The following is a 15,775-nucleotide window of genomic DNA, read 5'->3' as shown; positions in this document are numbered from 1 at the left end:
GTATATTATACCACGAACAGAATAAATAAAATTGATAAATAATAATATTAATAACAGCAAAAGCCAACAGATGATTATGAAGACGTCTCTTCAACGCATTAACATATAATATACATATTGAATAATAATAAATAATAATAATAATAAAAATATAAAGTGCAAACAGTGCATATAAAAACGAGTAATAACTATATCACATAATAATAATAACAAGTATACAAAACTTATCTGATATACAAATAGTATCAACAATCGACCAGTGATAGTGCCTGATGATAGTAACGTGCTGTGACAACAGCTGACACTTGACCCATACAATACTAGCAATCCGTGACGAATATAGAACGAGCAACGGCGGCGGCGGCGGCGGCGATTACGTAAAGACACTGTTGAGTGTGTCGTGATGAAAGATATTCACTATAGTATTTTAAATGCAAGTATGCAGACGTTTGCAGTAAAAGTGATGACGCATACAATAATATTGTCGAACGGAAACCAACTCGAACGACACACGAGCTCAATCGACACTCAAAAAAAATTAAATTCACGAAGTCACGAGGTTTTACACACCGTTGTCCGTGATACGGACGGACGTCAGACAACGGGTGGTAAAACAGAACTGACCGGGTTACTTCGCATCAGCAAGTTCAAAGGTCGGTTAAGGTGGAATGAGCCGAAATCGCATCCAACGGGAGAAGGGAAAAATTAGTAGTGTCGGTATCTTGATGTAAGTTCACGGGCCGTACAGCTTGCTTAGTGGCACGAAACCGATACGGATTTGAACGACAACTTGCTCAAACAGTAGTAATTTTGTTATTATTGTTTATAAAAATTTATAAATGATTTCATTAGGGCAAAACAAAAATTAAAAATGGCTGAAGTAATGTCAACTTCTGAAGATTTAAACTCGGAAAGTGATGCTCAACAAGGCAAACTTAAACGTTGTATGCTTGCAAAAAAAAAAATCCTCCATGATAACACCCACATACATTAAAAACATCCCAAGTAACACCGGATATTCATATCATGGACTATCGTTCTTAAATATTGATTATTCTATTAATATTACTTTTAAATAATATATAATTATTTTTTGGATATTCGTTAAAGATTTATCTAAATAATAATAATATATTCGTGGTAAAATATTGATCTAAAAAGAATATTTGTAGAAGAATATTTATTACTTATTCTAACATGACTGATGAAATGAATATTTCATTAAAAATAATACATTCATATTTTTTTTTTATTATACATTTTTGAATATTCATTGAGTAATCTGAATTGAATATCCATTAAACATATCCAATTAAGAATATTCAATAAATAATAGTTACCTACTACTATATGCAATGAATATCCATTTAATAATAATACATAAATAATTCTTTTTTAATAATTATCACGTGTTTATATTTCGTAATAATGATATTTAAATATAAAAAATAATAATATAAAGAATTTCATACGTTTTATGGAAAATACGTATGGTGCTTTCGTGCTTATCGTTGTTGAATAAAAAATATAATTTTTTTTATAAAAGATATCTATGGATTTCTTTTGTTAATAATGCGTGCCCCGCGGTCATTTCATTGTTGACGTTTTGCGTTATGATCATATTATTATTTTGACATTTTTTTTTCGTGTCATTTCATCACATGTGCTTTAAACGACGTTTTGATCGATCTTGTTTATAAACTATTTTACAGTTAACCGGTAAGTAAGAATTTTATTAATTATTATTTATTATGTATAATGTTATTAATTACCTATGTACTATATCTGTATGCCTATATACTTAAATGAGTTATACATCTATTATGCTTTAAATTTTTTTATTCATCATGTACATTGGATATTTTTAGGCTGTAGATCGGTACCTAGTGGCTAGTTTAATTTATTTGTTACATTTTTTTGAGTTCTGTTATGCCTATTTAAAGTTAAAGAGGTTTATTGAGCGAATCAAAATTAATAAAATAATAGTTAGGTGCTTATGATTTTTTCTATTAACATATTTTATTCTGATAGTTATTAATTATTTTTATACCTAATTCTCATTTAATAGAAATTACATTTTTAACATTAAGAATATGAGTACCCAGGTTTAAATATTATTATACTTATTATATTTAAAATATATCCATAACAGTTTTAATACATTTAAAAAATTAAAATTGTTTATTTTCAAAGTTAATAAAAATGTATATCTCCTTAAAATGTAATTAGGTCATATATATATAATATTAAAATATTTTAGCAGTGTATTTAGTATTCGATAAATACAATTATATAATACAGATAAATACCTACAAATTTTTCACGTTTAAAATATTAAACAATAATTATTAGTTATTACACAATAATAATGCTAAATTGTACCTACCTTATAAATATATATTATTAAAACTTAATCATAAAATATTTAAGAAGATCATAAATTAAAAATGATATAAGTTAGATAGGTACATGATTGTTGATAAAAACCATTTGAATTTCTATTTCAGATTTTTTATTATTAGACCAAACCACTTAAGGTGTGAAACATCTACTAATCAAAGCTATATCTTTTCAGGTATAAATAAGAATATTTTTGTTGGTAATAATACCAAGTAGGGGTATATTAGTTTCAACAATTAAAAAATATATGTTTTAATTATAAATATCTCTATGGTTTAATTTTTAATTTCACTTAATATATCATTAGTGATATTAATTGTTAAATACTGTTAATATTTTACTTAAATCAAAAAATTTAACTAAAATGAAGTAATAAACTAATCAGTATTGTAATATAATCCTTAGAAGAATCATCATTTACTGCAGTTGATAACCATGACATTGGTGTTGGTAATGGTTTAGACAATTTAACGTCTATTATTGGTAACAAGAACCTAAGCTACAATTTTCCAGGTACAGAGTTATTGAACATTTTTGAAAATAAGACTAATTTTTTATATTACATATCTTAAATTTGTATTTGGTTCCTTCAACATCCAAGATTTAATTCAAAGTGTAGATCTAATTCCAATAAAGAATATTAATATATTTGTTTAGTTTAATATTTCATAAAATCTTGTGTTCTATGCTTTAGCCTTGAATATATATTTGTAATTTTTCTTTACATTTTTCTATTATCAATATTACACAATACCAAGTATAGTTTTCAATGAATTTCTCTATGTCTTTTATTATAATTTATAAGTAAAATTTAATTTAAAATTATTCTTGATTTAGAGGAAATTGTTAATAATCAAGCTGACACCATACAAGAAATTAATATTAATGATATTGACTTTGGGAGTTTAGTGTCTATAGCACAAAACAATAAACAGAAAACTCATATTTCTTCAGGTAGTTCAAAAAATTTGAAAAATTATATGATATATTATTTAAAAATATTAGTAATTTACATTACAGATAAATTAATTATAATTAGATATTTCTATTAAATACATCAGCTAATATGTTATTATTTTATTATTCATAAAATTTATTATGTAGATATCTACAATATAAAAAATGCTGTACTCATGCTTAAAAATACTAAAATATTAATTGTACCTTTTAAATAATATATAAATTCTTGTTAAATTTTTAAACATGTAACATTTGTGGCAACCGTGCTGGTTGTATTGATCCAGTTTCAAATGTTCCTATAATTATCTACACCAGCATGTACCTAAATATTTTCTTTTTTAACTATTATTATTATTGTTATAGATTTTGAAAAACAGATCTTGAGACAACTTATTACTTTAAACGCCAGATGTAAAGAACAAGGCGATTGCCTTCATACGATTATGATGGTTGTTAACAACATTCAAGAAAAACAAGAGCTTTTATTCAAACAAACTTCATATATTGCAGTATCGACAACTACTAATGATGAGATTGAAAATATATTTGCAATGCTTCCAATATCAAATGAATTATCAATGACAAATTTCAATGTTACTTTGATTAAGGATAAATCATTATATGATAAAATGATAAGTTATTATATGCAAACTATAATGTTAATTTAAATAATTTTATATAATCATTTGTTTAAAATTTAGGTGAAAATGTTGGCCATGATTGGTGGATCTAATTTTAAACAGTCTGTAAGACGTATATTAAGGAAGTTAATAACAAATAAGTATGCAAGATCTTTCATTTATACTGGACATAAAAACAACAAAACTGCTTTTAATGGTACTATCCTAGCATCATTACTTACAAGTGAGCATTTCAAATTACTTTTTATTTATCATTTGTTTTTCAATATACAATATTCATATCTATATACATATACTTATTAATACACGTCTTGAGTAGTATTCCATAAAATAATAAATAGTTTTAGTAAAATTGTTATTATTGTTAAAAAGAAATAGCATCGCTGACCGTGTTAAAAGAAAACAAAGTATTCAAAATAGTTATTAATATTCTATGTTTTTCAAATAGTATTTATTTTAAGTATTAAAATATGTATTCAGAATACATTTAATAAGTATATTATACTCAAGACTGTCTGTTACCTATTACCTATGAATTAAAAATGTCTGCAATTTCATTCTTTTAAAATTTGACAACTAACGCTTCACAACTGTATAATGAATGTTGTTTATAAATTGTAGTAGCACTAATTATACTTATACTAATACTTATCTCATAATATATAGAGACACTGATGATATTAACATGCTTTATAATTTATACTTTATAGGTATGATAAAATTGTCATGATCATAATAAAATATGCTTAAACGGTTGACTAGTTTATAGAATTTATAAATTATTATGTTTTTAGAGGATATTCATTCATCTGCTAACAATGCTAATACTTCTGTCAAAGATATTGAAACAATTGCAAGTATTTGGCTTACCAAAGCAAGTGAAAGGTGCAAACAATCAGCTGAAAAAGATATTTAACTTTCAATATTTTGAATTTCTCAATTTGTTTGTGAAACATTTCACTTTTAAAAATAAAGGTTTTATTACTAATATATAATGTTTTCTATACTATTGTATTAAAAATAACAAGGTGATGCAATTTATTTGATCTTATTATGGATAGAATCTACCTATTAAAAATGTTATACATAATACATAGGTGTATATATTTATTATAAAATATAAATACGCATATAATAGGTATTTATAATACAGTGCGGCAAAAAGAACTCCCTGATTAAGGAAACTAATAAAAACCATACCAAGTCAAATATCAAAAAAAAAAATTTATTTATAAATTGTACATATAATGCCATTTTATATTCATATTTTTAAAAAAATTATATCACTTAAGTGGCGGCCCTCATTCTCAATACACTGATTGAGTCTTTCACGGTAATTTTCTATGACTACGGGTCATTTCGGGCAGAATAGCAGCAATTTCCTGGGTAATTACCTCCTTCAGAGCTTCCAAAGTTTGTGGACGATGTTGGTACACTTGGGCTTTAAGATATCCCCAGAGAAAAAAATCGCATGGGTTCAAATCTGGTGAACGTGGCGGCCACCCAATGTCACCTCGCAAGGACACAATATGGCCAGGATTATTAATAAATTCCTCAACAACAAACGCACGATGCTCTCCCGATCATGCCATGATGAATACTAAAAATGGTATCGATAAGGCTTTCTATCGATGTAATTACCACTAATGTACCTCCACCCAAACCCAAACTATAACCTTATTAAACTAGGGAGTTTTTTCTGCCGCACCCTGTATATGCATAACACATTTTAAGATATGATATGAATATTCTCGAAAATGATTAATAGAAGATAGATTATTCATAGAACATTTATAGTCGATTCATTTCAAAAGTTATAATTAGGTAAGCAGATATATCAAGCACTTATTAAGAATAATCTATGAATAGTAGATATATTCTACATGAATGTTCTAATAATATTTTATGAACATATAGCTAGTTAATGAATGTTCAAAGAATAACTATAAAAGATGTAGTAAGAATATTCTTTTATTATGAATTAAGAAATGTACAATAAATATCCAATGATTATTATATAAATGTTTGGGTACATGAAATGAAAATTCATAAAAAAGATTAATACAAGATAAAATATTCATAGAACATCTATGTGTTACTTGAGATGGTGTAATATCTAAAAAAATCCCAGTTATTGTTAAAAACATGAACAAAACACCGAATATTCCCAAAAATCATTGATATTCAAGTATTTAGATTCATAATCTCTTGAAATTTATGCTCAAATTACAATGAAATATAAAAATTACTCAAATTTAAAGGTTTAAGAGCCAATTTTTCTTGGGAATTATGGAGTAATAACTAAAAAAATCCCAGTTATTGTTGAAAAACATCAACAAAAAACCGAATATTCCCAAAAATCATTGATATTCAAGTACTTAGATTCATAATCTCTTAAAATTTATGCTCAAATTACAATGAAATATCAAAATTACTCCATAATTCCCAAGAGAAATTGGCTCTTAAACCTTTAAATTTGAGTAATATTGATATTTCATTGAAATTTGATTATAAATTTCAAGAGATAATGAATCTAAGTACTTGAAAATCAATGGTTTTTGGGATTATTCGGTGTTTTGTTCATGTTTTTCAAGAATAACTGGGATTTTTTTAGTTATTACACCATAATTCCCAAGAGAAATTGGTTCTTAAACCTTTAAATTTCAGTTATTTTGATATTTTATTGTAATTTGAGCACGAATTTCAATATATAATGGCTCTAAGAACTATAAAATCAAAGATTTTTGGGAATATTCGGTTTTTTGTTCATGTTTTTCAACAATAAATGGGATTTTTATAGTTATTACTCCATAATTCCCAAGAGAAATTGGCTCTTAAACCTTTAAATTTGAGTAATTTTGATATTTCATTGTAATTTGATTATAAATTTCAAGAGATAATGAATCTAAGTACTTGAAAATCAATGATTTTTGGGATTATTCGGTGTTTTGTTCATGTTTTTCAACAATAAATGGGATTTTAATAGTTATTACTCCATAATTCCCAAGAGAAATTGGCTCTTAAACCTTTAAATTTGAGTAATTTTGATATTTCATTGTAATTTGATTATAAATTTCAAGAGATAATGAATCTAAGAACTATAAAATCAAAGATTTTTGGGATTATTCGGTTTTTTGTTCATGTTTTTCAACAATAACTGGGATTTTTTTTGTTATTACTCCATAATTCCCAAGAGAAATTGGCTCTTAAACCCTTAAATTTGAGTAATTTTGATATTTCTTTGTAATTTGAGCATAAATTTCAAGAGATAATAAATCTAAGTACTTGAAAATCAATGATTTTTGGGATTATTCGGTGTTTTGTTTATGTTTTTCAACAATAAATGTGATTTTTATAGTTATTACTCCATAATTCCCAAGAGAAATTGGCTCTTAAACCTTTAAATTTGAGTAATGTTGACAATTTATTGTAATTTGAGCACGAATTTCAATATATAATGGCTCTAAGTATTTTAAAATCAAAGATTTTTGGGAATGTTCTGTTTTTTGTTCATGTTTTTCAAGAATAACTGGGATTTTTTTATTTATTACTCTATAATTCCCAAGAGAAATTGGCTATTAACCTTTAAATTTGAGTTATTTTGATATTTCATTGTAATTTGATTATAAATTTCAATATATAATGGCTCTAGGAACTATAAAATCAAAGATTTTTGGGAATATTCGGTTCATGTTTTTCAACAATAACTGGGATTTTTATAGTTATTATTCCATAATTCCCAAGAGAAATTGGCTCTTAAACCCTTAAATTTGAGTAATTTTGATATTTCTTTGTAATTTGAGCATAAGATTCAAGACATTATGACTCTAAGTACATTAAAATCAAAGATTTTTGGGAATGTTCTGTTTTTTGTTCATGTTTTTCAAGAATAACTGGGATTTATTTAGTTATGACTACATAATTCCCAAGAGAAATTGGTTCTTAAACCTTTAAATTTGAGTAATTTTGATATTTTATTGTAATTTGAGCACGAATTTCAATATATAATGGCTCTAAGAACTATAAAATCAAAGATTTTTGGGAATATTCGGATTTTTGTTCATGTTTTTCAACAATAAATGGGATTTTTATAGTTATTACTCCATAATTCACAAGAGAAATTGGCTCTTAAACCTATAAATTTGAGTAATTTTGATATTTCTTTGTAATTTGAGCATAAATTTCAAGAGATAATGAATCTAAGTACTTGAAAATCAATGGTTTTTGGGAATATTCGGATTTTTGTTCATGTTTTTCAAGAATAACTGGGATTTATTTATTTATTACTCCATAATTCCCAAGAGAAATTAGCTCTTAAACCTTTAAATCTGAGTCATTTTGATATTTCTTTGTAACTTGAGCATTAATTTCAAGAAATAATGAATCTAAGTACTTGAAAATCAATGGTTTTTGGGATTATTCGGTGTTTTGTTCATGTTTTTCAAGAATAACTGGGATTTTTTTAGTTATTACACCATAATTCCCAAGAGAAATTGGTTCTTAAACCTTTAAATTTCAGTTATTTTGATATTTTATTGTAATTTGATTATAAATTTCAAGAGATAATGAATCTAAGTACTTGAAAATCAATGATTTTTGGGATTATTCGGTGTTTTGTTCATGTTTTTCAACAATAAATGGGATTTTAATAGTTATTACTCCATAATTCCCAAGAGAAATTGGCTTTTAAACCTTTAAATTTGAGTAATTTTGATATTTCATTGTAAATTGAGCATAAATTTCAAGAGATAATGAATCTAAGTACTTGAAAATCAATGATTTTTGGGATTATTCGGTGTTTTGTTTATGTTTTTCAACAATAAATGTGATTTTTATAGTTATTACTCCATAATTCCCAAGAGAAATTGGCTCTTAAACCTTTAAATTTGAGTAATGTTGACAATTTATTGTAATTTGAGCATAAGATTCAAGACATTATGACTCTAAGTATTTTAAAATCAAAGATTTTTGGGAATGTTCTGTTTTTTGTTCATGTTTTTCAAGAATAACTGTGATTTATTTATTTATTACTCCATAATTCCCAAGAGAAATTAGCTCTTAAACCTTTAAATTTGAGTTAGTTTGATATTTTATTGTAATTTGAGCACGAATTTCAATATATAATGGCTCTAGGAACTATAAAATCAAAGATTTTTGGGAATATTCGGTTTTTTGTTCATGTTTTTGAACAATAACTGGGATTTTTTTATTTATTACTCTATAATTCCCAAGAGAAATTGGCTCTTAAACTTTTAAATTTGAGTAATTTTGATATTTATGTAATTTGAGCATAAGATTCAAGAGATAATGAATCTAAGTACTTGAAAATCAATGATTTTTGGGATTATTCGGTGTTTTGTTCATGTTTTTCAAGAATAACTGGGATTTTTTTATTTATTACTCTATAATTCCCAAGAGAAATTGGCTATTAACCTTTAAATTTGAGTTATTTTGACAATTTATTGTAATTTGAGCATAAGATTCAAGACATTATGACTCTAAGTACATTAAAATCAAAGATTTTTGGTAATGTTCTGTTTTTTGTTCATGTTTTTCAAGAATAACTGGGATTTTTTTAGTTATTACACCATAATTCCCAAGAGAAATTGGTTCTTAAACCTTTAAATTTGAGTAATTTTGATATTTTATTGTAATTTGAGCACGAATTTCAATATATAATGGCTCTAAGATCTATAAAATCAAAGATTTTTGGGAATATTCGGATTTTTGTTCATGTTTTTCAACAATAAATGGGATTTTTATAGTTATTACTCCATAATTCCCAAGAGAAATTGGCTCTTAAACCTATAAATTTGAGTAATTTTGATATTTCTTTGTAATTTGAGCATAAATTTCAAGAGATAATGAATCTAAGTACTTGAAAATCAATGGTTTTTGGGAATATTCGGTTTTTTGTTCATGTTTTTCAAGAATAACTGGGATTTATTTATTTATTACTCCATAATTCCCAAGAGAAATTAGCTCTTAAACCTTTAAATCTGAGTCATTTTGATATTTCTTTGTAACTTGAGCATTAATTTCAAGAGATAATGAATCTAAGTACTTGAAAATCAATGGTTTTTGGGATTATTCGGTGTTTTGTTCATGTTTTTCAAGAATAACTGGGATTTTTTTAGTTATTACACCATAATTCCCAAGAGAAATTGGTTCTTAAACCTTTAAATTTCAGTTATTTTGATATTTTATTGTAATTTGATTATAAATTTCAAGAGATAATGAATCTAAGTACTTGAAAATCAATGATTTTTGGGATTATTCGGTGTTTTGTTCATGTTTTTCAACAATAAATGGGATTTTAATAGTTATTACTCCATAATTCCCAAGAGAAATTGGCTTTTAAACCTTTAAATTTGAGTAATTTTGATATTTCATTGTAATTTGATTATAAATTTCAAGAGATAATGAATCTAAGGACTTGAAAATCAATGATTTTTGGGATTATTCGGTGTTTTGTTCATGTATTTCAACAATAAATGGGATTTTTATAGTTATTACTCCATAATTCCCAAGAGAAATTGGCTCTTAAACCTTTAAATTTGAGTAATGTTGACAATTTATTGTAATTTGAGCATAAGATTCAAGACATTATGACTCTGAGTATTTTAAAATCAAAGATTTTTGGGAATGTTCTGTTTTTTGTTCATGTTTTTCAAGAATAACTGGGATTTATTTATTTATTACTCCATAATTCCCAAGAGAAATTAGCTCTTAAATCTTTAAATCTGAGTAATTTTGATATTTTATTGTAATTTGAGCACGAATTTCAATATTTAATGGCTCTAAGAACTATAAAATCAAAGATTTTTGGGAATATTCGGTTTTTTGTTCATGTTTTTCAAGAATAACTGCGATTTTTATAGTTATTACTCCATAATTCCCAAGAGAAATTGGCTCTTAAACCTATAAATTTGAGTAATTTTGATATTTCTTTGTAATTTGAGCATAAATTTCAAGAGATAATGAATCTAAGTACTTGAAAATCAATGGTTTTTGGGAATATTCGGTTTTTTGTTCATGTTTTTCAAGAATAACTGGGATTTATTTATTTATTACTCCATAATTCCCAAGAGAAATTAGCTCTTAAACCTTTAAATCTGAGTCATTTTGATATTTCTTTGTAACTTGAGCATTAATTTCAAGAGATAATGAATCTAAGTACTTGAAAATCAATGGTTTTTGGGATTATTCGGTGTTTTGTTCATGTTTTTCAAGAATAACTGGGATTTTTTTAGTTATTACACCATAATTCCCAAGAGAAATTGGTTCTTAAACCTTTAAATTTCAGTTATTTTGATATTTTATTGTAATTTGATTATAAATTTCAAGAGATAATGAATCTAAGTACTTGAAAATCAATGATTTTTGGGATTATTCGGTGTTTTGTTCATGTTTTTCAACAATAAATGGGATTTTAATAGTTATTACTCCATAATTCCCAAGTGAAATTGGCTTTTAAACCTTTAAATTTGAGTAATTTTGATATTTCATTGTAATTTGATTATAAATTTCAAGAGATAATGAATCTAAGGACTTGAAAATCAATGATTTTTGGGATTATTCGGTGTTTTGTTCATGTATTTCAACAATAAATGGGATTTTTATAGTTATTACTCCATAATTCCCAAGAGAAATTGGCTCTTAAACCTTTAAATTTGAGTAATGTTGACAATTTATTGTAATTTGAGCATAAGATTCAAGACATTATGACTCTGAGTATTTTAAAATCAAAGATTTTTGGGAATGTTCTGTTTTTTGTTCATGTTTTTCAAGAATAACTGGGATTTATTTATTTATTACTCCATAATTCCCAAGAGAAATTAGCTCTTAAATCTTTAAATCTGAGTAATTTTGATATTTTATTGTAATTTGAGCACGAATTTCAATATTTAATGGCTCTAAGAACTATAAAATCAAAGATTTTTGGGAATATTCGGTTTTTTGTTCATGTTTTTCAAGAATAACTGCGATTTTTATAGTTATTACTCCATAATTCCCAAGAGAAATTGGCTCTTAAACCTATAAATTTGAGTAATTTTGATATTTCTTTGTAATTTGAGCATAAATTTCAAGAGATAATGAATCTAAGTACTTGAAAATCAATGGTTTTTGGGAATATTCGGTTTTTTGTTCATGTTTTTCAAGAATAACTGGGATTTATTTATTTATTACTCCATAATTCCCAAGAGAAATTAGCTCTTAAACCTTTAAATCTGAGTCATTTTGATATTTCTTTGTAACTTGAGCATTAATTTCAAGAGATAATGAATCTAAGTACTTGAAAATCAATGGTTTTTGGGATTATTCGGTGTTTTGTTCATGTTTTTCAAGAATAACTGGGATTTTTTTAGTTATTACACCATAATTCCCAAGAGAAATTGGTTCTTAAACCTTTAAATTTCAGTTATTTTGATATTTTATTGTAATTTGATTATAAATTTCAAGAGATAATGAATCTAAGTACTTGAAAATCAATGATTTTTGGGATTATTCGGTGTTTTGTTCATGTTTTTCAACAATAAATGGGATTTTAATAGTTATTACTCCATAATTCCCAAGAGAAATTGGCTTTTAAACCTTTAAATTTGAGTAATTTTGATATTTCATTGTAATTTGATTATAAATTTCAAGAGATAATGAATCTAAGGACTTGAAAATCAATGATTTTTGGGATTATTCGGTGTTTTGTTCATGTATTTCAACAATAAATGGGATTTTTATAGTTATTACTCCATAATTCCCAAGAGAAATTGGCTCTTAAACCTTTAAATTTGAGTAATGTTGACAATTTATTGTAATTTGAGCATAAGATTCAAGACATTATGACTCTGAGTATTTTAAAATCAAAGATTTTTGGGAATGTTCTGTTTTTTGTTCATGTTTTTCAAGAATAACTGGGATTTATTTATTTATTACTCCATAATTCCCAAGAGAAATTAGCTCTTAAATCTTTAAATCTGAGTAATTTTGATATTTTATTGTAATTTGAGCACGAATTTCAATATTTAATGGCTCTAAGAACTATAAAATCAAAGATTTTTGGGAATATTCGGTTTTTTGTTCATGTTTTTCAAGAATAACTGCGATTTTTATAGTTATTACTCTATAATTCCCAAGAGAAATAGGCTCTTAAACCTTAAAATTTGAGTAATTTTGATATTTTATTGTAAATTGAGCATAAATTTCAAGAGATAATGAATCTAAGTACTTGAAAATCAATGATTTTTGGGATTATTCGGTGTTTTGTTCATGTTTTTCAACAATAAATGGGATTTTAATAGTTATTACTCCATAATTCCCAAGAGAAATTGGCTCTTAAACCTTAAAATTTGAGTAATTTTGATATTTTATTGTAAATTAAGCATAAATTTCAAGAGATAATGAATCTAAGTACTTGAAAATCAATGATTTTTGGGATTATTCGATGTTTTGTTTATGTTTTTCAACAATAAATGTGATTTTTATAGTTATTACTCCATAATTCCCAAGAGAAATTGGCTCTTAAACCTTTAAATTTGAGTAATGTTGACAATTTATTGTAATTTGAGCATAAGATTCAAGACATTATGACTCTTAGTATTTTAAAATCAAAGATTTTTGGGAATGTTCTGTTTTTTGTTCATGTTTTTCAAGAATAACTGGGATTTATTTATTTATTACTCCATAATTCCCAAGAGAAAGTAGCTCTTAAACCTTTAAATCTGAGTCATTTTGATATTTCTTTGTAACTTGAGCATTAATTTCAAGAGATAATGAATCTAAGTACTTGAAAATCAATGGTTTTTGGGATTATTCGGTGTTTTGTTCATGTTTTTCAAGAATAACTGGGATTTTTTTAGTTATTACACCATAATTCCCAAGAGAAATTGGTTCTTAAACCTTTAAATTTGAGTAATTTTGATATTTCATTGTAATTTGATTATAAATTTCAAGAGATAATGAATCTAAGTACTTGAAAATCAATGATTTTTGGGATTATTCGGTGTTTTGTTCATGTTTTTCAACAATAAATGGGATTTTAATAGTTATTACTCCATAATTCCCAAGAGAAATTGGCTTTTAAACCTTTAAATTTGAGTAATTTTGATATTTCATTGTAATTTGATTATAAATTTCAAGAGATAATGAATCTAAGGACTTGAAAATCAATGATTTTTGGGATTATTCGGTGTTTTGTTCATGTTTTTCAACAATAAATGGTATTTTTATAGTTATTACTCCATAATTCCCAAGAGAAATTGGCTCTTAAACCTTTAAATTTGAGTAATTTTGATATTTTTGTAATTTGAGCATAAGATTCAAGAGATTATGACTCTAAGTACTTTAAAATCAAAGATTTTTGGGAATATTCGGTTTTTTGTTCATGTTTTTCAACAATAACTGGGATTATTATAGTTATTACTCCATAATTCCCAAAAGAAATTAGCTCTTAAACCTTTAAATCTGAGTCATTTTGATATTTCTTTGTAATTTAAGCATAAATTTCAAGAGATAATGAATCTAAGTACTTGAAAATCAATGATTTTTGGGATTATTCGGTGTTTTGTTTATGTTTTTCAACAATAAATGGGATTTTTATAGTTATTACTCCATAATTCCCAAGAGAAATTGGCTCTTAAACCTTTAAATTTGAGTAATGTTGACAATTTATTGTAATTTGAGCACGAATTTCAATATATAATGGCTCTAAGTACTTGAAAATCAAAGATTTTTGGGATTTTTTCGGTTTTTTGTTCATGTTTTTCAACAATAACTGGGATTTTTTTTGTTATTACTCCATAATTCCCAAGAGAAATTGGCTCTTAAACCCTTAAATTTGAGTAATTTTGATATTTCTTTGTAATTTGAGCATAAATTTCAAGAGATAATGAATCTAAGTACTTGAAAATCAATGATTTTTGGGATTATTCGATGTTTTGTTTATGTTTTTCAACAATAAATGTGATTTTTATAGTTATTACTCCATAATTCCCAAGAGAAATTGGCTCTTAAACCTTTAAATTTGAGTAATGTTGACAATTTATTGTAATTTGAGCATAAGATTCAAGACATTATGACTCTTAGTATTTTAAAATCAAAGATTTTTGGGAATGTTCTGTTTTTTGTTCATGTTTTTCAAGAATAACTGGGATTTATTTATTTATTACTCCATAATTCCCAAGAGAAATTAGCTCTTAAACCTTTAAATCTGAGTCATTTTGATATTTCTTTGTAACTTGAGCATTAATTTCAAGAGATAATGAATCTAAGTACTTGAAAATCAATGATTTTTGGGATTATTCGGTGTTTTGTTTATGTTTTTCAACAATAAATGGGATTTTTATAGTTATTACTCCATAATTCCCAAGAGAAATTGGCTCTTAAACCTTTAAATTTGAGTAATGTTGACAATTTATTGTAATTTGAGCATAAGATTCAAGACATTATGACTCTTAGTATTTTAAAATCAAAGATTTTTGGGAATGTTCTGTTTTTTGTTCATGTTTTTCAAGAATAACTGGGATTTATTTATTTATTACTCCATAATTCCCAAGAGAAATTAGCTCTTAAACCTTTAAATCTGAGTCATTTTGATATTTCTTTGTAACTTGAGCATTAATTTTAAGAGATAATGAATCTAAGTACTTGAAAATCAATGGTTTTTGGGATTATTCGGTGTTTTGTTCATGTTTTTCAAGAATAACTGGGATTTTTTTAGTTATTACACCATAATTCCCAAGAGAAATTGGTTCTTAAACCTTTAAATTTGAGTAATT

General features: G+C 25.5%; 1 pseudogene; it reads left to right on the top strand.

The window, feature by feature from the left end:
- The first annotated feature begins 871 nt into the window (after window positions 1-871).
- LOC132925554 (uncharacterized) lies at window positions 872-4,917 on the top strand (annotated as a pseudogene).
- The last annotated feature ends 10,858 nt before the right edge of the window (window positions 4,918-15,775 follow it).

Source organism: Rhopalosiphum padi, chromosome 3 (assembly GCF_020882245.1).
Source record: "Rhopalosiphum padi isolate XX-2018 chromosome 3, ASM2088224v1, whole genome shotgun sequence".
Classification (NCBI taxonomy): Eukaryota; Metazoa; Arthropoda; class Insecta; order Hemiptera; family Aphididae; genus Rhopalosiphum; species Rhopalosiphum padi.
Note: the sequence above shows the minus strand (reverse complement) of the source record. Positions and strands in the feature narration are given on the sequence as shown.